The sequence below is a fragment of the Triticum aestivum genome, chromosome 4B, assembly GCF_018294505.1.
Source record: "Triticum aestivum cultivar Chinese Spring chromosome 4B, IWGSC CS RefSeq v2.1, whole genome shotgun sequence".
Lineage (NCBI taxonomy): Eukaryota > Viridiplantae > Streptophyta > Magnoliopsida > Poales > Poaceae > Triticum > Triticum aestivum.
The window spans coordinates 58,820,823-58,844,415 of NC_057804.1; the positions used below are offsets into that span (position 1 = coordinate 58,820,823).

The 23,593-nt window shown below is 50.4% G+C and overlaps 1 pseudogene; it reads left to right on the plus strand.

Moving 5' to 3' along the window:
* Positions 1-9,461: 9,461 nt before the first annotated feature.
* On the plus strand, positions 9,462-11,616 carry LOC123091002 (L-type lectin-domain containing receptor kinase IX.1-like; annotated as a pseudogene).
* The last annotated feature ends 11,977 nt before the right edge of the window (positions 11,617-23,593 follow it).

The following is a 23,593-nucleotide window of genomic DNA, read 5'->3' on the forward strand; positions in this document are numbered from 1 at the left end:
TTCTAGAAATTCTACATCATTTCTGATCAACAATATGTCAACAACATATACTCATCAGAAATTCTATAGTGCTCCCACTCACTTCTTTGGAAATACAAGTTTCTCATAAACTTTGTATAAACTCGAAATCTTTGATCATATCATCAAAGCGTATATTCCAACTCCGAGATGCTTACTCCTGTCCTTAGAAGGATTATTGGAGCTTTGCATACTTGTTAGCATCTTTTAGGATTGACAAAACCTTCTGGTTGTATCACATACAACCTTTCCTCAAGCAACTCGTCGAGGAAACAATGTTTTGACATCCTATCTGCAAGATTTCATAAATAATGCAGTAACTGCTAATACAATTTCAATAGACTCTTAGCATCGCTACGAGTGAGGAAGTCTCATCGTAGTCAACTCCTTGAACTTTTCGAAAAATATCTTAGCGACAAGTCGAGCTTTCTTAATGGTGACACTTACCATCATTGCATGTCTTCCCTTTTAAAATCCATCTGTACCCAACAGCCTTACGACCATCAAGTAGTTCTTCCAAAGTCTATACTTTGTTTTCATACATGGATCCTCTCTCGGATTTTTTATGGCCTCGAGCCATTTGTCGGAATCCGGGCCCACCATCGCTTCTCCATAGCTCGTAGGTTCATTGTTGTCTAGCAACATAACCTCTAAGACAGGATTACCGTACCACTCTGAAGCAGTACGCGTCCTTGTCGACCTACGAGGTTTGGTAGTGACTTGATCCGAAGTTTCATGATCACTATGATCAGCTTTCACTTCAACTGGTGTAGGCGCCACGGGAACAACTTCATGTGCCCTGCTACACACTGGTTGAAGTGATGGTTCAATAACCTCATCAAGTCTCCACTATCCTCCCACTCAATTCTTTCAAGAGAAACTTTTCCTCGAGTAAGGACCCGTTTCTAAAAACAATCTATTTTGCTTCCGGGTCTGAGATAGGAGGTATACCCAACTATTTTGGGTGTCCTATGAAGATGTATTTATCCACTTTGGGTTCAAGCTTATCAGGATGAAACTTTTTTCACATAAGCGTCGCAGCCCCAAACTTTCAAGAAACAACAGCTTAGGTTTCTCTGAACCATAGTTCATACACTGTCATCTCAACGGAATTACGTGGTGCCCTATTTGAAGTGAATGTGGTTGTCTCTAATGCCTAACCCATAAACAATAGTGGTAATTCGATAAGAGACATCATGGTATGCACCATATCCAATAGGGTGCAGCTATGATGTTCGGACACACCATCACACTATGGTGTTCCAGGCGGTATTAGTTGTGAAACAATTCCCACAAGGTCTTAATTGTGTACCAAACTCGTAACTCAAATATTCATCTCTATGATCATATTATAGACATTTTATCCTCTTGTCATGATGATCTTCAACTTCACTCTGAAATTACTTGAACCTTTCAATAATTCAGACTTGTGTTTCATCAAGTAAATATACTCAGCATCTACTCAAATCATCTGTGAAGTAAGAACATAACAATATCCACTGCGTGCCTCAGCACTCATTGGACTGCACACATCAAAATGTATTACTTCCAACAAGTTGCTCTCTTGATTCCATCTTACTGAAAACGAGGCTTTCAGTCATCTTGCCCATGTGGTATGATTTGCATGTCTCAAGTGATTCAGAATCAAGTGAGTCCAAATGATCCATCTGCATGGAGTTTCTTCATGCGCACATACCAATAGACATGGTTCGCATGTCTCAAACTTTTCAAAAACGAGTGAGTCCAAAGATCCATCAACATGGAGCTTCTTCATGCGTTTTATACCAATATGACTCAATGGCAGTGCCACAAGTAGGTGGTACTATCATTACTATCTTATATCTTTTGGCATGAACATGTGTATCACTACGATCGAGATTCAATAAACCATTCATTTTAGGTGCAAGACCATTGAAGGTATTATTCAAATAAACAGAGTAACCATTATTCTCCTTAAATGAATAACCGTATTGTGATAGACATAATCCAATCATGTATATGCTCAACGCAAACACCAAATAACAATTATTTAGGTTTAACATCAATCTCGATGGTAGAGGGAGCAGGCGATGCTTGATCACATCAACCTTGGAAACATTTCCAACACACATCGTCATCTCACCTTTAGCTAGTCTCCGTTTATTCCGTAGCTCTTTTATTTTGAGTTACTAACACTTAGCAACCGAACCGGTATCTTAATACCCTAGTGCTACTAGGAGTACTAGTAAAGTACACATTTAATACAATGTATATCCAATATACTTCTGTCAACCTTGCTAGCCTTCTCATCTACCAAGTATCTAGGGTAGTTCTGCTTCAGTGACCGTTCCCTCATTACAGAAACACTTAGTCTCGGGTTTGGATTCAACCCTGGGTTTCTTCACTGGAGCAGCAACTGATTTGTCGTTTCATGAAGTATCCCTTCTTGCCCTTGCCCTTCTTGAAACTAGGGGTTTCACTAACCATCAACAATTGATGCTCCTTCTTGATTTCTACTTTCGTGGTGTCAAACATCATGAATATTTCAAGGACCATCATATTTATCCCTGATATGTTATAGTTCATCACGAAGCTCTAGTATCTTGGTGGCAATGACTTTGGAGAAACATCACTATCTCATCTGGAAGATTAACTCCCACTCGATTCAAGTGATTGTAGTACTCAGACAATCTGAGCACATGCTCAACGATTGAGCTTTTCTCCATTAGTTTGTAGGCTAAGAAACTCGTCAGAGGTCTCATACCTCTTGACATGGGCACTAGCCTGAAATCCCAATTTTAGCCCTTGGAACATCTCATATGTTTCGCGACGTTTCAAAAATCGTCTTTGGCGCCTCAATTCTAAACCGTTTACCATTACTGAACTATCACGTAGTCATCAAAACGTGTATGTCAGATGTTCACAACATCCACAGACAACGTTCGAGGTTCAGCACACCGAGCGGTGCATTAAGGACATAAGCCTTCTACACAGCAATGAGGACAGTCCTCAGTTTACGGACCCAGTCCGCATAATTGCTACTATCAACTTTCAACTAAAATTTTCTCTAGGAACATATCTAAAACAGTAGAACTAAAGCGTGAGCTACGACATAATTTGCAAATACCTTTTGACTATGTTCAGGATAATTAAGTTCATCTAATGAACTCCCACTTAAATAGACATCCCTCTAGTCATTTAAGTGATACATGATCCGAGTCAACTAGGCCGTGTCCGATCATCACGTGAGACGGACTAGTCATCATCGGTGAACATCTTCATGTTGATCGTATCTTCTATACGACTCATGTTCGACCTTTCGGTCTCTTGTGTTCCGAGGCCATGTCTGTACATGCTAGGCTCATCAAGTCAACCTAAGTGTTTTGCATGTGTAAATCTGGCTTACACCTGTTGTATGTGAACGTTAGAATCTATCACACCCGATCATCACCTGGTGCTTCGAAACAACGAACTTTCGCAACGGCGCACAGTTAGGGGGAACACTTTCTTGAAATTATTATGAGGGATCATCTTATTTACTACTATCGTTCTAAGTAAATAAGATGCAAAAACATGATAAACATCACATGCAATCAAATAGTGACATGATATGGCCAATATCATTTTGCTCCTTTTGATCTCCATCTTCGGGGCGCCATGATCATTATCGTCACCGGCATGACACCATGATCTCCATCATCGTGTCTCCATGAAGTTGTCTTGCCAACTATTACTTCTACTACTATGGCTAACGGTTTAGCAATAAAGTAAAGTAATTACATGGCATTATTCAATGACACACATGTCATACAATAAATTAAGACAACTCCTATGGCTCCTGCCGGTTGTCATACTCATCGACATGCAAGTCGTGATTCCTATTACAAGAACATGATCAATCTCATACATCACATATATCATTCATCACATCCTTTTGGTCATATCACATCACGCGGCATATGCTGCAAAAACAAGTTAGACGTCCTCTAATTGTTGTTGCAAGTTTTTACGTGGCTGCTATAGGTTTCTAGCAAGAACGTTTCTTACCTACGCCAAAACCACAACGTGTTATGCCGATTTCTATTTACCCTTCATAAGGACCCTTTTCATCGAATCCGATCCGACTAAAGTGGGAGAGACTGGCACCCGCTAGCCACCTTATGCAACAAGTGCATGTCAGTCGGTGGAACCTGTCTCACGTAAGTGTACGTGTAAGGTCGGTCCGGGCCGCTTCATCCCACAATACCGTCGAAACAAGATAGGACTAGTAACGGTAAGCATATTGAACAAAACCAACACCCACAATTATTTGTGTTCTACTCGTGCATAGAATCTACACAATAGACCTAGCTCATGATGCCACTGTTGGGGAACGTAGCAGAAATTCAAAATTTTCTATGCATCACCAAGATCAGTCTATGGAGAGACCAGCAACGAGAGAGAGAGGGAGTGCATCTTCATACCCTTGAAGATCGCTAAGCGGAAGCGTTACAAGAACACGGTTGATGGAGTCGTACTCGCGGCGATTCAAATCGTGGAAGATCTGATCTAGCGCCGAACGGACGGCGCCTCCGCATTCAACACACGTACAGCCCGGGGACGTCTCCTCCTTCTTGATCCAGCAAGGGGAGAGGAGAAATTGAGGGAGAACTTCGGAAGGACGACGGCATGGTGGTGGTGGAGCTCCTGGTATTCCTGCAGGGCTTCGCCAAGCACTACGGAGTAGGAGGAAGAGTTGGAGGAGGGAGGGGCTGCGCCAAAAGCAAGGGTGCTGCAGCCCTACCAACCCCTCACTATATATAGGGGAAGGGAGGAGGAGGAGGCGCCCTAGGGTTCCCTAGGGGAGGGGCGCGGCCACAAGGGAAACCCTAGATGGGTTTGGGCGCCCCCACCCCCTAGGAAACTTGCCCCCCAAGCCGGGAGGGGCGGCTGCCCTAGGGGTGGCGCCCCCACCTCTCCAGGTTATGTGAGATGGGGTGGGAGGGACGCTCAGCCCCTTAGTGGGCTGATGTGCCCCCTCCCCTTGTCCCATAAGGCCCCCCAGCGCTTGTCGGGGCCTCCGAAACCCCTTTCGGACACGCTGGTCATCATCTGGTACCCCCGGAACAATTCCGGACTCCAATACCCTTCGTCCAATATACCGATCTTCACCTCCGGACCATTCCGGAGCTCCTCGTCACGTCTAGGATCTCATCCGGGACTCCGAACAACCTTCGGTAACCACATACTATTTCCCATAACAACTCTAGCGTCACCGAACCTTAAGTGGGTAGACCCTACGGGTTCGGGAACCATGCAGACATGACCGAGACACCTCTCCGGCCAATAACCAATAGCGGGATCTGGATACCCATATTGGCTCCCACATGTTCCACGATGATCTCATCGGATGAACCACGATGTCGGGGATTCAATCAATCCCGTATACAATTCCCTTTGTCAATCGGTATGTTACTTGCCCGAGATTCGATCGTCGGTATCCCAATACCTCGTTCAGTCTCGTTACCGGCAAGTCACTTTACTCGTTCCGTAATGCATGATCCTGTGACTAACTACTTAGTCACATTGAGCTCATTATGATGATGCATTACTGAGTGGGCCTAGAGATACCTCTCCGTCATACGGAGTGACAAATCCCAGTCTTGATTCGTGCCAACCCAACAGACACTTTCAGAGATACTTGTAGTGCACCTTTATAGCCACCCAGTTACGTTGTGACGTTTGGTACACCCAAAGCATTCCTACGGTATCCGGGAGTTGCACAATCTCATGGTCTAAGGAAATGATACTTGACATTAGAAAAGCTCTTAGCAAACGAACTACACGATCTTGTGCTATGCTTAGGATTGGGTCTTGTCCATCACATCATTCTCCTAATGATGTGATCTCATTATCAATGACATCCAATGTCCATGGTCAGGAAACCATAACCATCTATTGATCAACGAGATAGTCAACTAGAGGCTCACTAGGGACATGTTGTGGTCTATGTACTCACACATGTATTACGGTTTCCAGTTAATACAATTATAGCATGAACAATAGACAATTTTCATGAACAAGGAAATACAATAATAACCATTTTATTATTGCCTCTAGGGCATATTTCCAACAAATCCATCCCCAACCATAGGACCGATAACCTTGTTAGGAAATGATCCGAAGAATCTTTATTCAATGTTGTCATCGTCGTTGCCGAAGCAAAGACGATGAACAGCCTAAAAACCTAGACTACGAGAGAGTAAAAACGATCCACACGCGTGGATCCGGCGACCCCCCTCACCACCGACGACCGAGGTCGCCGGCGGAGGGGAGCCGCCGGAGAGCGGCGTTGGAAGACCGGCCTCCCCTGACGGCGGCTAGGGTTCTAGCCGCCAGGGACGAGATCGATACTTACATACGCGAATAGCGCTGTTTTGACTTTTCGTCTCTCTCATGTGTCCTGTTGGTGAATCGTTGTATACCAAGTCGGCAAAATACATAAAAGGTTCACAGCAATTGCTATATGCGACGTGGCGGAACAGAATTTGTTACCAGTTTGATCAACATTTTGATCCCTCTGGACAACTTAACACTAGTCAGATAGCTACGGAGAAATCCGAGGCCAGCAGTGCTGGCCACGACGGCGGCGACGCGCGAGGGCGCCGTACCCTTCTTGTAGGCATCGTCCAGGTCGCCTCCTTCCCCTCTTCCTTTCACCCAGCTCGTATGCGGGCCGAAAGCCCAAATCCTTGCCGGATCGAGTGACAGCGGCGCTCCGGGCGTCGTCACCCTCTTGGGGGTGTCGTTCGTGATGAGCTTGGCGTGGATGTAATGCTTTGGTTGCTTGGCGGCGGTTGGTGGCGTGGTCGGAGTTCGTCTGGTGGCGGTGCGTTGGCACTCTGCCGCCTATGTGCTCAGCCTCGGAGTCCTTCTTCCACGGTGCTTGGTCTTCAGCAGCCTTGCCGGACCCGGCGGAGCGGTGCTTCATCCTACTCGTTGATGGCGGCGTATCTCGGCGGCGTGGCGCAGTGGAGATTCAGTGTCCGATGTGTGGCGATGGACTCGCGCAGGAGGACGAAGCTGTTTGGTGTCGTGGTGACATCGATGGCTGAGTGGACAAACAAGGTAGAAGCCTCAATATTTGCTCTGAGGACGGGCCTGTGGAAGATGGCGGCGACGACACACGAGTGCGTCGAACCGGTTTGTACTCCAGACCCGGTATGTGGCTCGGCTGGGGCTTCCGGCTTTTGATGTTAGGATTAGGTGACTGGTCTGGGTAGTGGTCCAGCTAGCACCCCTTCATCATTTTGATGTTAGGCTTAGATGAATGGTCTGGGTAGTGGCCCAGCTAGCAAGCCTTCATCATTTGGATAGGAGTAGTGGCATATGTTGCCAAGATGATGAATTCAGGCATATTATTGTAATACTTTGTAAGGTCCTCGAAAATAATCAATAAAGTGGCCGTATGCATCTCCCAGATGCAGAGGCCGGGGGTCATCCTCCTTTTCTAAAAAAAAGATGAATTTTCGTGTGTGTGCGTGGGGGAGGGGGGTACCGAGTACTATTATCGGTGTTTGACCGGGAAATACCCTTTGGTTCTACATAAGAAAAAAAATACCAAAAAGTCAAAAAAGTTTAGAAGTTTTTTTGGAATAAACTTGACTTTCTTCTGCACTAGTATATAAATTTTTGCGAACAAAAACCCAGCCTTAACTTCAGAGCAAAAAAAAGCTTTTTTTTTGTGGCTATTATAGGTTATTATTCACACTATTTTGACCAAACTTTTTTGTCTTTTTTCCGAAAGAAGTCAACGGGGTTTTTTCCTTTTGTGAAAATTTTCATACAAGTACAGTGGAATGTCAACTTTATTTCAAAAATATTTTCACAGTCTTTTTACTTTTTATTTAATTACTATTTTTTCATATAGGGTGTATATACACGCATAGGCCAAAAGTTCTCCTCCGTGTTTGACGGACAAACCTACCTCACTGAATCTATCAATACAAATACACATACATGTCGAGTATTTTCTTTAAATTCTTACGAGTCACGATCCTGCATCCAAAATGATAGAAATCGTGTGGGTATAATATACATTTATCTTTTGTATTGTTCATTTGAGCAAATCAAGATCGGGACGTTTACTTCACCAGCGGCTCACTACACCAAAATATTTACTAGTAACATACACTCACTTATGTACTCACATATTCCCCACTTGAGCTAACTGAATAATGTTACGTACCACGTTGTGTGACGCCGATGGAACAAAAAATCAACTTAAGCAGTTAATTAATTACTAGTGGTTCCAAAAGGTCAAGTAGCAAGTAGCTAGCAGCCCTCACTCCGTCGGACTAGGTCCTTGGCTCCTTGCGCAGTGACGAGACCGACTATGACTGTCGTCATACCAACCGCAATCGAGGTAAGCCTGGTTTCAGAATACAAGCATCGACTAATTTTCTTTTAGGCACAGGTTAGTTCGCTTCGCTCCAAATTAATTGAAGTTTTAGATTTTTCTTAAGCTTTTTTTTTTTGAAATTTGACTAAATTTGTAGAATAAAATGTCAACATCCCTACAAAAAAAATTATATTCTATATAGAATATATTTTCACCATGTATACGTTCTATGTAGTTACAACTCCTTTTGTTTTTTTACTCCGTTTATTAGGTTTTTTCTATGTCAAACTGTCCAAACTTTGGCCAATTTTATAAAAAAGTATTAACATTCAAAATACAACATTAATGTCATTATATTCATCATGAAATATACTTCTATATTACATTTATTAGGTATTTAGATGTTGATATATTTTATAGGACCCCGATAAGTCCCGAACGTTCGGGATTTGCCCATGGCAAATCGAACATGTTTTTTATGGTAACAGGAGGATGGCTGTTTAGTCGATAAGCATGGCAATTTTGTCCTTATTTTACTTTTTATTTACAGAAATTGTCATACCTGCCAACTAAACTTGCCATACTCACGTCAACCAAAGTTGCGATAAAAAACGTTTCGATTTGCCATGGGCAAAATCCGAAGGTTCTGGATTTATTATTTCGGATTTTTAATAAATTTGATTAAACTTTGCAAATTTGACATCAGATAAATCTAACACGCAAACTAAAAAAAATTCTTTATTGAAAATATTTGCACCATGTATATGTCCTATGTAGTTACCACTCCCTTTTTGTTTACTCTGCGTATTACTAGGTTTTTTCGAAGTTAAACTCCCCAAAATTTTACCAAGTTTTTTTAAAATATTAACATTCAAAATACAACATTAATATCATTAGATTCATCATGAAATATACTTTCATATTATATTTATTAGGTATTGTAGATGTTGAAATATTTTCTAATATAAATTTGATTAAACTTTGTAAAGTTTGACATTAGATAAATGGTGTTAGTTTCCCTTTGCATAACTTGGCACCAGATCGAGCACCATTTGCAAATGGCTCTGCTCCCGTGCTCCCTGAAATGCGCTACTACTCAGCGTCGCCTCCTGCGTGTCTTCATCGTCTCTCTCCTTCTCCACCATGCCGACTCCCTCAGCTTCCGGTACGACTCCATCAACACAACCAACAAGGTCGATTTCGGCGCGCTCGGGGACGACTGCAACATCAGCGATCACAGGGCCGACCTCACCAGCATAAGCGCCAATAACTACACCAACAACCTCGGCCGCCTGGTGTACCCCAAGCTGGTGCAACTCTGGGACGCTGCCACCGGCGAGACGGCCAGCTTCACCACCACCTTCTCCTTCGGCATGGACGCCGTGCCGGGGCAGCCGGTTGGCCATGGCATGGCCTTCTTCCTCACCTCTCAAGTCGACGTCCCGTCTGGCCTACCCGCGGGGTCCTATGGCGGCTACCTCGGCCTCTTCAGTCCTGGCGCCACCGGCGGTGACCATGTTGTCGCCGTGGAGTTCGACACGTTCAGGGACGAGTGGGACCCCAGCGACCATCACATCGGAGTCGATCTTAACAACATCAGCTCGTTCGGCAGCTACACCACCTTGCCGAACGACAGCTTCGTCGGCCGGGTCATGTCCGCGCGGATCGACTACAACAGCGGCACGGGCCAGCTCGATGTCATGCTGCACAACGGCAGCAGCGACGGCGCGACCCATGATCTCAGCGTCAATGTTGACCTGCGAAGCTTCCTGCCGGAGCAGGTAAGCGTCGGCTTTTCAGCGGCGACGAACTCAGAGCGGGTCGCGCTGCACTACGTGCTGTCCTGGTCTTTCAACTCTTCGCTGCCACTGGCTGCAAAATCAACTCAAAAATCACAACCGCGGCGCACTGCTGTGCCGCTCGTGGCCGGTGTCACCGTGGCAACGGTGCTGGCTCTCCTTCTAAGCACGGCGGTAGGGGTGCTGCTGTGGCGGTCGAGACGCCAGGAGCGCTCTGCCGACGACGACGACGACGGCGACGACGAGGACCCGTGGCCGATCGACGAGGACCTCGAGTCCGGGTCGGGACCACGGCCGTTCCAGCTGAGCAAGCTGACGGCGGCGACAAGAAACTTCTCTGAGGAGACAAAGCTCGGGCAGGGCGCGTCCGGGTCGGTGTACCGCGGTCGCGTCGATGAGCTCGACGTGGCTATCAAGGTGTTCTCCAGGGGTGGCTCGGCGCAGGGGAAGCGAGAGTACACGGCGGAGGTCACCGTCATCAGCCGGCTGCGGCACCGCAACCTGGTGCATCTCATAGGCTGGTGCGATGGCCGCAAGAAGCTCCTCCTCGTCTACGAGCTCGTGCCCAACGGAAGCCTCGACCGGCACCTCTATAGCGCAACGGCGGTGCTGCCATGGCCGGCGAGGTACAAGATCATTCTCGGGCTCGGCGCCGCCGTGCTGTACCTGCACGAGGAGTGGGGCCAGTGCGTCGTCCACGGCGACATAAAGCCGAGCAACATTATGCTCGACCAGTCCTTTGGCGCCAAGCTAGGCGACTTCGGCCTCGCACGGCTCATCGACCACGGCGTCGGCCTGCAGACCATGACCGCCGTGGCCGGCACGCCTGGGTACCTCGACCCGGAGTGCATCGCCACGGGGAAGGCGAGCACCGAGTCCGACGTGTACAGCTTCGGCGTCGTGCTCCTGGAGGTCGCCACCGGCAGGCGGCCCATGGCGCCGCCCCCGCCGGGCGACACGAGGATCTTCCGGCTGGTGGAGTGGGCATGGGGAATGTATGGTCGAGACGCGGTGCTGGACGCGGCCGACGAGGCGCTGTGCGGACAGTTTGACGCTCGGGAGGTGGAGCTCGTGCTGGTGATCGGGTTGTGGTGCGCACACCCCGACGCCAGGGCGCGGCCGAGCATCAGGGAAGCAGTCGAGGTGCTGCGCTCGGGGATGGCCGCCAGGGTGCCGGCGCTTCCCCCTCGGATGCCCGTGGCCATGTACGTGCAGCCTTACGATCCGGCTGACAAGCATGTCGCGGACGACGCGTCGAAGGCAAACCACGGGATGAGCTCTCACGATTACGGCCGCCAGCCTCCGGCCGCCGACGACTACCAGACGCTGTCTACCACCTCGAGCATTCCTCCGGTTGGGTCAAAACAGTCGGTTCGTTTGCTGAGCGGAAGGTAGTTCGCTCTTCGTTCCCCGTCAACTCTTGAACAAAGAAAGCACAGTACTATTCCATTACTTGTTAAATACTCCAAATTTAAAATATTGAATGGTTCTTCTGCTTTTGCCCTTACTAATAAGCTTTGCACGTATCCGCCCAAAAAAAATCCTTGCTCATAGAACCCTTTTAAGCCATCTATGCTCATAAAACCCTTCTAAGCCATCTATATTCTATTGTCTGGAGAACAACATGCCATGTATATTGGCTATTGCAGAAGTTAAAAGAGTTGGCTCGAGACATATATATATATATATATATGTCTTTTTTTTTGAAAGATCCAGCTGATTGCTGGCTTGTATTGATTAATAGCAGGGAGCAGGTGACAAAAACATCAAGTGCGAGTAGTGATCCGAGGATCAAAGGGAGAAAAACAAAAGATACAGGGCAGGTGTTATGGCTATTGTCTCAGGGCAAGGAGTGCTCCAAAAATGTTGCTCCTGCTTGTCGCCAAAATTCTAGCGTTCGTTGGACGGCTGTTGTGATGCTATCTCTCGTCGCCATCTTGCCTCCGAAGGTGCTCTCGTTTCGAGCCTTCCAAATCCCAGAGAGGATTAGGATGATTGTTGTCTTGATGGCTTTTTTGTGCTCGGGCCGCGCTGCACCGATCATTTCAGCGATGATGGCCGTCGGCTTAGTCTTGCTTTGCCACCGCAGAGGGTGGAGTGAGCTGCATCCCCCTCTCGCCGCTGCAGTCGTCCAGACTTCAATCGACAGTGGGCATTGCCAGAACAAGTGCATGGATGACTCCAAGTTCCGGACGCATAGCTGACAGAAGTACTCATTTGGCCATCCTCTCCGTTGGAGACGGTCGTTGCACCATAATCTGTTTTTAAGTAGCAACCATGTGAAGATCTTCATCTTGGCCGGTGCCCAGGTGTTCCAAATCAGGGTCTTGAAATCCGATTTGATGTGGCCTTGAAATTGCGCCTTATAGGCAGAGCTAGCAGTGTAGATCCCTGATGCTTCATGCTTCCATTTGATGGTGTCACTGACGTGGTCTTGAAGATGAATATCAGCAGCTTGTAACCATCTGTGCAGCCTGATTGTTTCTGACCAAAGGTGCTGAGTGTTTCCATGGGCGAGGTCTTGGATCCATGTGCCATTTGTCAAAGCTTGCTTGACCGAACAGTTTTTTCTTCTGGAATGGCTGTAGAGAGCAGGAAAGGCCGTCTTCAGGCTGCCCGAGCCTGTCCATGGGCAGTGCCAGAAGGAGGCCTTCTCGCCGTTGCCCAGCGTGATCGAGGTGGAGGCACAGAAAAGAGCTCGGTCTCCCTCGTCGCAAGGCAGTTGCATGCCAATCCATGGTCTGTCCGTACTGGTCCAGGACAGCCATAGCCATCGCAGCCGAAGCGCTCTACTGAAGCGGTTTAGGTCCAAAACTCCCAACCCGCCATTTTCGATAGGGGAGCACACCACCGGCCATGCTACTTTGCATTTCCCTCCACTGAGATCTTCTTCTTGTGCCCAAAGGAATCTCCTACGAACTTTGTCAACCTCAGCAAGAAATTTCTTTGGCGCTCGGAGTACAGACAGAGCAAAGGTAGGCAGCGCTGTAAGCACACTGCGTACCAAAACCCTTCTGCCCGCGATGGTCATGAGCTTGCCCTTCCATCCCGCGAGTCGTGCCCTAATCCGATCAAGGATGAACTGGATGTGGACTAGGCGCAGTCTTGAAACGGTTAGTGGGAGGCCCAGGTATCTCAAGGGGAACCCCACAGTTGTCCCACCAAAATTGCTGAGTATGTCAGGGAGATTGATCTCCTCGCAGCGGATTGGGGTGACGGTCGACTTTGTAGGGTTTATTTGCAGCCCGGATGCTTGACCGAAGTTGCGCAGAATGTCTAGTAGGGCGTCGACCTCTACTTTCTCAGGGTTGGCGAAGATTACGGCGTCGTCAGCGTAGAGACTACCCCGTAGAGAGACGTCTCTGCCTGGCAGAGGGACGAGTAGCTCTAATTCAGTTGCTTGTTGTAGTAGCCTGTGGAGGGGATCGATGGCGATGATGAAAAGGAGGGGTGAAAGCGGGTCTCCCTGCCGAAGCCCCTTGCGGTGACGAATCTTGTGCCCTACAGTGCCATTTAGCATGAAGGATGATGAAGCCGATGCGAGGAGCAGCGCAACCCAGTCACGCCAGCGCGCGGAGAAGCCTAGCACTTGCAGTAGTTCTAGCAAATATTCCCACGACACATTGTCGAAAGCCCGCGCTATATCTAGCTTGAACAGGAGCGCCGGTGTTTTCTTCCTATGCAGCGATCTGACAGCGTTCTGGACAAACAAATAACTGTCTTGCGTGCTTTTGGACTTCAGGAAGGCAGATTGAGCCGGCGAGATTACGTGGTGGATTACTGCTGATAGTCTCATTGAGAGCACTTTAGCAATCAATTTTGCAACTGAGTGAATCAGGCTGATCGGTCTGAAGTCTTGAATCTTCTCTGCACCATCTTTTTTTTGGGATGAGAGCTACTATGGCAGAGTTCAAATTGTTGAAACCTCCCCCTACAAGGTGATAGAACTTGTTGAAAGCTTGTAGGATATCTGCCTTGATCAGTGGTCAGCAGGTTCTAAAGAAGATTCCCGTGAAACTGTCGGGCCCAGGCGCCTTCTCTAGGGGTGAAGCTTTGATCGCCTCCCAGATTTCTTCTTCAGAAAAAGGGTTGTCGAGGCCACCTGCTTGGATCGTTGGCATCTCGAGCAAGTGCCAGTTGATGCCGGTCGCTCTCGTCGTCTTGGTTCCTATGTTGTCGTGGAAGTGATTGTATATGGCAGCTTCTTTTTCCTCATGTGTCGTGACAAGCGAATCGCCTACCTTCAGGCTATGGATGTGGTTTTTCCGTCTGCGTGATTTCATCTTGGCGTGGAAAAACTTTGTTCCCGCGTCTCCCACCCGGAGCCATGTCAGGCGAGAAGCCTGGCGCTTTCTGGCTCGGTCGATCGCCGCCAAACCCAGAAGCCGTAGCTTCAAGAGTTTTCTGAGGTTGAATTCGGCGTCAGACAAACGCCGGGTTTCCTGAGCTACATCTAATCGGAGCACAATTTCTGCTGCTATATGAAACTGTAGCCTCGCATCGCTAAAGTGTGCCTTGCTCCAGATCTTCAGGTCACGCGTCGTGCACTCCATTTTGGTGTGAAGACGCTGAAAAGCGCAGGAGGACTGCACTGGCCTATTCCAGGCGGCTGTAACCGTTTCATGGAAACGAGGGAAGCGAGGCCAGAAGCTCTCAAATCTAAAGCTCGCACGGCGTGGCGGGGCACTTGTGTCGGCTAAGATCAGAGGGCAGTGGTCTGAAGTAGCCGTAGAAGCCGCCAACACTGCAAAATTGTGAAAAAGGGATTCCCAGGCTTGGTTGCAGAAGAACTTGTCAATGTTGACAAGGGTGGGATCTTGACGTTCGTTGCTCCAGGTGTAGCGGCGATTTTTGCACTTTATCTCCTTCAGGCCAGCAGCATCAATGGCCGACCTGAACCAACCCATAAGTCTACGGTTAAGGTTGAGGTTGTTCTTGTCACGCGCCTCGTAAATTAGGTTAAAGTCGCCATTGATCAACCAGGGCTCGTTTGTGGGCGGTGAAGTGCGGGTGAGCTCGAGGATGAAACTATCTTTTCTTGCGTCGTCTGCAGGTCCGTAGACGGAGGAGAGCCAGAAGCTATGAGGCTGGCCCAGCAGGGATACTTTTGCTGTGATGGCGAAGGCGCCAATGGCATGGGAAGTGACAGTGGCGAGGCCCTCGTCCCAGAGAATTGCCGCTCCACCGCTGGTGCCAATCGCCGGCAGGGCAATGCAGCCAGTCAGCGAGGTGCCGCCAATTTCTCGTACTAGGCTAGGAGACCAGGCATCGATCTTCGTTTCTTGCAGTCACAGGATCGCTATTCGATTTGCTGCTGCAATTTCGCGGACAGAGGCGCGCTTTGCAGGGTGGTTCAGCCCGCGCACGTTCCAGCACATGATCGGAGGGAGTTTGTCATTCATGGGGAAACTCGTGTTGCTCCGATAACAGAAAATCACTAAATGGCCTCAGGCCCAAACAGCACACCGCCTCTCTAGCAAGGGAACACCAGCGACCACCAATAGGCCCCAGAACACACCGGCGTCGAACTAACCACATTGGACTAGCACTACATATTGGAAGCAAACCTAACTCTAGCCAACACATCGTCGGCCGCCATCGGAGCGAGAACATGAATGGAACTAACATAACTAAACTACGGCCTCCTCAGCAGCTCCATCAGGCCCGGCCATGCCAGCCGCGATCTTCAGGGCGTCGGCGTCCAGCCGCGTCAGTTTGGCAATGACCGCAATGTCAGCCTCGGTGAGTGGCTCATCAAAACAACGCAGGAGGGCCTCGGCAACTTCGGTCGTCATCTTCTCCTTTGGCCCCAGCAGTCCCAGCTCCTTGACGATGCGGAGGGACGCGCGCTGGGCCACCGGCACGTTGGAGGGGTTGGCAGCCTGACGGGCGCTGTGGCGAGATGGTGCTGTGGGGGCGCGGCTCTTTGGGGGGGCAGAGGGCCGACGGGCAGACGGGGCAGCCACCAGCAAAGGGGTGTTGCTGCGGAAGAGGCGTCGCGGCTGAACTTGTTCTCCTTCTTCAGCGATCTCAAGCTGGCAAACGCGGCTGGTCATCGCTCCCAGCTACACTTCCAGTGTACAGGTGGCCGTGGGGGTGGAGCGGTTGAACTGGCCATTAGCAAAGGGGGTGACCGCCAGCGTAGGGCTGAACGCGTCGAGCTGCGGGTCCAGGGCTGCATCGTCGCGTAGATGGGTGCCGCAATCTCCAATCCACCTCACCGTTGTCAGCAAGTGGAACCACTATGCAGCCACTGTGTTTAGGTAATTAGGAAAAAAAGAATATATATGATTTAAACATGCTGACCGCCGTCACGATGGCCTTGCTTGGGTCGACTGTTCTCGCCTGGCTGGCCATATGTGACACTTTGCGTCCTCTATGCCCTGCGGCTTGCTATGTACTCTCTCCTTCCATATATCTCTTTTGCTCCTTGTAATACCCCCTGACCATCCTGGCAATTTGGGCATTTTTAAATTCAAAAGGTTATATTGGACTTACAATGGGATCACCAATCGGAAAATTATGATTTACTCAACTACTGATTCAACATCACTCGGCAACATAATGGGTGTGGCAGGCGAAAAAATATAACAACCTGAATTGTAATGGACAAAGGATCTAGCTGGCAACGTTAAGTGGGCACAAGGACAACTGAATCTTCAGAATTAGTGATTGCAGCAATATAACATGACACAGGAAACAATAATCAACCTGACTCTGCTTCCTAGTTTGATTTCAACAAAGTATTACGAAGAGTCATGTTAAATTGAATTTTGAACTATACCATATGAAAAGCCGACCAAGGCTAATTGCCCATCTTGTAGTTTCATGTAAAATTTATACAGAAAGTTCATCAAAAAATTTGGTGCCCATTTTTCTGGCAAAATTGATCAAATAGAAAGAAGGCAAGCTAACTACTATAGGTCGATCAAAAGCTTACACACCATGTTTCAAGAAAACACAGAAATAATCCAATTGAGTAACATCAAACAAATGAAAGCTTGCAGCCGAGCATATAACTAAAACATGTAACAAAAGGGAAAGCGTTTTGTAAAGAATGCACGTAACCTATTTAATTGTATTCCTTCTACTCTTACATCCAAACATTGCACAATCCGTGTGGAAAGAACTGATAATAAATTCATACATGACATGCTACGTGTAAGCTATATATGAAACAAGATCAAGATTCAAAAAGGTATATGTTAGATTTGTAAGAAACTGTCCACCTTTAATTATAATTCAGAAAATACTTGATTCAAGTGACTACCTTGATTGAAGAACTAACTGGTTACAGATTTAACAACTGCCACTCCTATCCACTCTTGCTTCCCTTGAGTTTTGACATAGACAACATCCATCTTACAAACAAGAAATAGCTTTATAAGGATGTAACCATTAGGATAAAAAACTTGCAGATCAAATTCTATAGACCTTTAAAAAAATCTTCGCAGACAACATGGGCGCAGCTCTCTATCTAAAACCATTCTTAGAGAACAGAAAAAAGAACATTTGCAACATTAACATCTGAGCAATCGAAAAGGATGTCTCTATGTTACAGTGCATGCCATATTTCTCATGCACTATTTTTATTCAGATTTCTTACTTGTTGTTATTAATACGTCATTATTCTGAATTCCTACTTAGTGTTATTAATTTACTAAAGATAACATGAAACTCATGTACACACTCTCTAGCTATAAGAATAACTAATGCAATAAGACACTGATCGGGGCATACCAATATTTAAGTCTTGTCAGACCACAATAAGAGAACAATCAGTCACATATTGATACTTGGTTTCAGTAATAAGAAGGATCACAAGTTTGACATAAAAAATGAAGTCCATTTAGTTACTGGAGTTACAAATTCAAGGTGATGCCTTAACTTGCCGTTGGCTTCGAGGTTGTGACCTCCCCTCCCCTTCTTGGTTATTCCTTTCCCCCCTCTCCGTTTCATTGAGCTCATCCCCACTTTTATTTTCCTCTTCATCATCCTGCAGCAAAACAACAAAGTTTGAGATGCATCAGACTTTCACAAATCACAATGTAACTCTGGAACTTCATATAATATTTCTAATTTCCATGTAGTAGAGTCCAACCTATATACGGATATAATTAGGATTTGCATAATTACTTTCTTCCATGCAGTACAGTCGGGCATCTTAGATCAAACGTCTGCAAGTTTTGCAACATCAATATTGTGGATCTGCACAAGTAGCAGTAGTAGTGCCCACACCTGCTAATTTGAGGAAGCAAGAACCTCATTGTAGGACGGACAGAAGGAATCTCAGCAAAGTAGTAGTGTAGTATTTACATGCAGACCATCGCATCGGCGGCGTCGGGTGCAGGAACTCTTCTATAGGTGGCGTGTTGGAACACAACTATCTCCACGTCCTCCACACCACCCGCACGCCCGGGTCCTGCGCCCACGACTGGCTCGTCCCGCACGTAGCTCACGTCTCCTCAGGACTAGCTAGATCAATTGCAACCTTATCCTGCCGTTGCACTCCATGTATATATATGTGTAACCTGTGAAGTCATAATACACACACAGAGTTTGATCCTCCAACTTGGTATCAGACGCGAGTTCTCCCTGAGACCTCACCATGTCCACCTCGGCGCCCACCCTTCCCGTCGCCATCAGCGCCGCGCCTCCTCCGCCGGGCACCACGGCGCCCCTCCCCGTCGCCACGGCACCATTGCCGACCACCACGGCGCCCCAGCACCTGCTGCCACGGTGTCCCTCCCTGTGGCCACGGCGCCCCCTGCACCGGCGCCGCTCGCGGTCACCCTCCCGCTCACGGGTCCTCTGTCGGCCGGCGCCTCGTCTTCCTCCGGCATCCCCAACATGCACCAGCTCAACATCGGCCACTTCCTCGACTTCAAGCTGGACTTCGCCGCAGGTAACTTCTCCAAATGGCGGCAGATCTTCCGGTGCGTGCTCTCCATGTACGATGCAGAGGGGCACGTCGACCACTTCTCCGAGCCTCTCCAGCAGACCGTGGCATGGCGCCACGCCGACGTCACCATCCTGCTCTGGATCTACGGGTCCATCTCCGACGACCTCTACGACGTCATCAAGTCGCCGGACAACACGGCACACCGCGCTTGGAGCCAGCTGACTCACTTCTTCCACGACAATCAGCCGGCCCGCGCGATCCACATCGGGGCCGAGTTCCGCTCCCTCACCCAAGGCGACCTCCGCGTCGGCGAGTACTGCCGTCGCCTGAAGGCCCTCGCTGACGCCCTCGCTGATGTGGACGAACCGGTCACCGACCGGTCTCTCACTCTGCAGCTCATCCGTGGGCTCTCGCGCCGCTTCCACGTCCTCGCCTCGGTGCTCCCTCTCCAGGTACCGTTCCCCACGTTTATCCAGGCGCGCTCACGCCTCCTTCTCGAGGAGATCTCCCTCGACGCTCGTGATCGCACCGAGGGGGCCACCACCCTCACCATCAGCACCAACGTCGGCGGTCTCCCTCCGGCAACTCCCCTGGCGATCGCGGCCACCCCGGCTCCGGCGATCGCGCTCGGCCTACCGGCGAGGGCAACCCCGGCCGCGGCGGCTCCTCTGATCGCGCCCGTGGCACAGGCCGTGGACGTGGTCGCGGCAACGGCTCCAGCGGTGGCGGCCGCCACACACAGCAGCAGCCGTTCACCGGTGGGCAGACACCGTGGATGGGATACTTCGCACCCTGGGGCGCGCCTTTTCCTCCTCCTTGGCGTGCTCCATGGGTGCCCCCGCACGCCGCCGGCATCCTCGGGCCACGACCCGCCACCCCGGCGCAGGCGTACCCGGTCTTCTACCCCGGCGCACCGTCCTCCTCTCACGCGCCACCGCCACCGTCGCCTGCTCCTGGCTCGTGGGACAACTTCAGCATGCTCAACTCCGCGATGAGCAACATGTCCCTGCAGCAGCCCGGCGCCGCCGACTGGTACCTGGACTCCGGTGCCTCCTCGCACATCTCCGGGAACGCAGGTATACTCACTCGGCTTTATGATGTTTCAGCTCATCATCTTCCTCACATTATAGTTGGCAACGGCACCATCATGACTCCCTCCTCCCTCGGCTATGCCTCTCTCCCTCCCAAGCCCTTTCATCTAAACCACGTCTTAGTTTCTGCCAATGTAGTCAAAAACCTAATCTCTGTTCGTAAATTCACCACTGATAACTCATGCTCAATTGAATTTGACCCTTACGGTTTTTCTGTGAAGGACCTGCTCACTCGGAGGCTCATCCTGAGGTCCAATAGCTCCGGCCCGCTCTACCCGTTCCTAGGCTCCGGCGCCACCGCCTTCACCAGCACCACCGACGGCGATCTCTGGCACCGCCGCCTCGGTCACCCGAGCCGGGCTACTCAAGCCCATTGCAGTCTTTTATTTCCCCTTCATGTAATAAAGTGCCCGCACCATCTCCTACATGTGATGCATGCCAACGAGGGCGCCACACTAGATTACCTTTTTCCGAATCAACTTCCTTTACTAGTTTCCCATTTCAGTTAATCCACTGCGACCTTTGGACGTCGCATGTATCCAGTTTTTCTGGCTTGAAATATTATCTCATAACAATGGATGACTACACCCATTTCTCCTGGTCTTTCCCTCTCCGCAACAAGTCTGAAACAGCCTCTGTGCTTGTACGTTTTTGCCGTTACATTCTTACGCAGTACCACTCCCTTGTCCATTGCATTCAAAGCGACAATGGGGGCGAGTTCGTTAACACAGCCCTTCTCACCTTCCTCTCCGACCGCGGCATTGTCCTCCGTCTCTCATGTCCACACACTTCCCCGCAAAACGGGAAGGCCGAACGTGCCATTCGCTCCACTAACGACATTCTTCGCACCCTCCTTGCCCAGGCTCACATGCCACCACCATATTGGGTCGAAGCTCTCCACACGGCTACCCATCTTCTCAACCGACGTCCCTCTCGCGTAGTTCACCACCTCACACCTTTCTTCCTCCTCCACGGCATTCACCCTAGCTACACCGACCTACACACCTTTGGGTGCCTCTGCTACCCTAACCTAGCACCATACGCCGCCCACAAACTCTCACCCCGATCCACCCCGTGTGTTCTCCTTGGTAGCCCTCCCGAGCATAAAGGCTATCGCTGCCTCGACCTTCGCACTCGGCATGTTTACACGTCCCAGCACGTCACGTTTGATGAAACTACGTTCCCCTTCCAATCTACGCTTTCCGCACCCGACCCCCCCACAGAAAATCCCAACCCCCGACAACCTCGTCCGCCGCCTTTCCATGCCTCGGGATCGCCCCCACCTACCTCGTTTCCCACCTCCTCCCGATCCTCCTCGGATCACGCGCCCAACCACAACAACCCACCGGTCTCCCCCGCACCAGCCGCGTCCCATCATCCCACCGGCCCGCCCCCTGCGCCAGCTCTGGGGACCCCACCCTCACATGTCGCGCCCACCTCGCCCCCTTTCCTTCCGCCACGCGGCTCCACCCTACGCGTTGTGCCCCACGACCGCATGCAACCATCCCCTCGCTGCCTTTTTCCCACGACCAGCACCGCGCCATGCAACACCGCGCCATGCAGCGCTTCGCTCCCACCGCGCGCCGTCGCCATCGCGCCCCCACAAAATCCCCATCCCATGCGCACGCGCGGCAAATCTGGTTTTGCCCTTCCTAAAACCCAAACTAATCTCCATGTAGATGTCCTCTCCCCCATCCCCCCAACCTACCGCACTGCCCTAAAAGACCCCCGCTGGTATGCCGCTATGCGTGGAGAATATGATGCACTGATTCATAATAAAACCTGGTGTTTAGTGCCGCGTCCTGCAGGTGTGAACGTCGTCAGCGGCAAATGGATCTACAGGCACAAATTCAACGCCGACGGCTCCCTGGCACGCCACAAGGCTCGCTGGGTCCTGCGCGGGTTCACCCAGCGCGAGGGCGTCGACTACACCGAGACCTTCAGTCCCGTCGTCAAGCCATCTACCATACGGGTCGTCCTCAGCCTCGTCGTCACCAGCTCGTGGCCAATCCACCAGCTGGACGTGAAGAACGCCTTTCTTCACGGCCGGCTCGACGAGGTCGTCTACAGCGAGCAGCCTCCCGGCTTCATCGACGCCGATCGCCCGGACCATGTCTGCCATCTCCAACGCTCCTTGTACGGCCTGAAACAGGCCCCACGCGCCTGGTTCTCGCGGTTCACGGCGCACCTCATCGCCCTCGGCTTCGTCGCTTCCCGCAGCGACAGCTCGCTGTTCATCCTCCACCGTGACGGCTCCATGGCGTATCTGCTCTTATACATCGACGACATCATCCTCACCGCCAGCAGCCACGCCCTCCTTCGTCACGTCATCGACTCTCTGCACCAAGCCTTCGCCATGACAGACCTCGGCGAGCTGCATCACTTCCTCGGCGTCAACGTACAGCGCTCTGCTTCCGGCCTCTTCCTCTCGCAGCAGCAGTACGCGCTCGAGGTCATTGATCGGGCGGGCATGCTCACCTGCAAGCCGATCAGCACGCCCCTCGACGCTCGCACCAAGCTGTCTGCCTCCGAGGGCGCGCCCGTCGTCGATCCTACCTTGTACCGGAGCCTCGCCGGCGCGCTCCAGTACCTCACCCTGACGAGGCCGGACATCACTCATGCGGTGCAACAGGCCTGCCTCTTCATGCACGATCCACGCGAGCCGCATCTCTAGCTCGTCAAGCGGATCCTGCGGTACGTGCATGGCACCTCCCACCTCGGTCTGCGCATCCACAGCTCTGCCCCGACACACGACCTCGTCGCCTACTCCGGCGCCGACTGGGCCGGGTGCCCGGACACCCGCCGCTCGACATCCGGGTTCTGGGTCTTCATCGGGCCCAACCTCGTCTCTTGGTCCTCGAAGCGCCAGAACACGGTGTCCCGGTCCAGTGCAGAGGCCGAGTACCGCGCGGTCGCCAACGTCGTCGCCGAATCGTGCTGGCTTCGCCAACTCCTCACGGAGCTCCGCCGACCGCCACGCCGTGCCACCGTTGTCTTCTGTGACAACGTGAGTGCCGTGTATCTCTCCAGCAACCCGGTGCAGCATCAGCGCACAAAGCACGTGGAAATCGACCTGCACTTCGTCCGCGAATGGGTCAGCATTGGCGACGTCAAGGTTCTGCACGTTCCCACTTCATCCCAGTTCGCGGATATCTTCACTAAGGGACTGCCAACGGCCATCTTCAACGAATTCCGGGACAGCCTCAACGTTCTCAGCGACCCCGTCTCGACTGCGGGGGGGGGGGGGGGGGGGTGTTGGAACACAACTATCTCCACGTCCTCCACGCCACCCGCACGCCCGGGTCCTGCGCCCACGACTGGCTCGTCCCGCACGTAGCTCACGTCTCCTCAGGACTAGCTAGATCAGTTGCAACCTTATCCTGCCGTTGCACTCCATGTATATATATGTGTAACCTGTGAAGTC